The sequence below is a fragment of the Rhagoletis pomonella genome, unplaced genomic scaffold (genome assembly GCF_013731165.1).
Source record: "Rhagoletis pomonella isolate Grant_MI unplaced genomic scaffold, Rhpom_1.0 Rhpom_scaffold_00003, whole genome shotgun sequence".
NCBI lineage: Eukaryota > Metazoa > Arthropoda > Insecta > Diptera > Tephritidae > Rhagoletis > Rhagoletis pomonella.
Genome location: NW_023458557.1, coordinates 35,730,623 through 35,731,473, shown reverse-complemented (window position 1 = coordinate 35,731,473; position 851 = coordinate 35,730,623). Strand labels below are relative to the sequence as shown.

The following is an 851-nucleotide window of genomic DNA, read 5'->3' as shown; positions in this document are numbered from 1 at the left end:
TCTCGCACATAAACCGATAACCGAACCGACATCGGCCGTTGGCGTCCGTCAGTGACGATAAATTTAAACATGTTTGTTTTTCTCCTCCGATGTCAAGTGAAAAGTACCAAAACGAACTGCGAAAAATTAACTTTTTGGGTGCAAAAACAAAAAAATTACATATAAAATCACATGTTTAGAGTATGTCAATTAAAATGTGCCAAAATATTTCACTGCTTACAAAATTGTAATGAAAACTAGATTTGTGTGTACAAATACGGTGGGCAAATAATCTGGTCAAGTGTGCGCATCAGTATCGGATGCTATGCGCGCCTAGCGTTAGAGTACATTTTAAGCGAAGAACTTAGCATCCACAATGTTGGCCAAACAACGACATTTGTCACGAGGGCTAGGGAAGAGGTACTGGACAGCACGCTTAGCAACAGATTGGCTAGTCCTCTGGTCACCCAGTGGGGGGTCTCGTCGGAACCATCACTATCGGACTACAGGATTATCCAATTTGTGCTAGGAGCAGAGGTCAGAACAAACCGAGCAATTAGGAACCCTAGGAAAACTGACTGGGAGCGGTACAGCGAAAATTTAAAGTAAAACTTGACTGAAATACAGTCCAAGAACAGGCACGTCGGTCATATGAGGTTAGAGAACACCGTTAACGAATTGAATGGCGCCCTATTCGATGCCTTTCACTCCAGCTGCCCCGAGGCGAAACCAAAAGGGAAGGCTCATTCCAAATCGTGGTCACGGGAGCTATCGGTGCTCAGAAAGCAGGTACGAAAACTTTTTAATAGGGAAAAGCATACAGGGATTTGGGCGGAGTATTCAGTCAGTTGAACTAATTACAGTAAAGAGAT

At 43.5% G+C, this 851-nt stretch overlaps 1 protein-coding gene across 1 annotated transcript in view; it reads left to right on the top strand.

Annotated features, from left to right (window-relative positions):
• Positions 1-851, top strand: part of LOC118735173 (neuroligin-2) — a 252,026-nt gene that overhangs the window by 91,423 nt on the left and 159,752 nt on the right. The window lies entirely within an intron of this gene.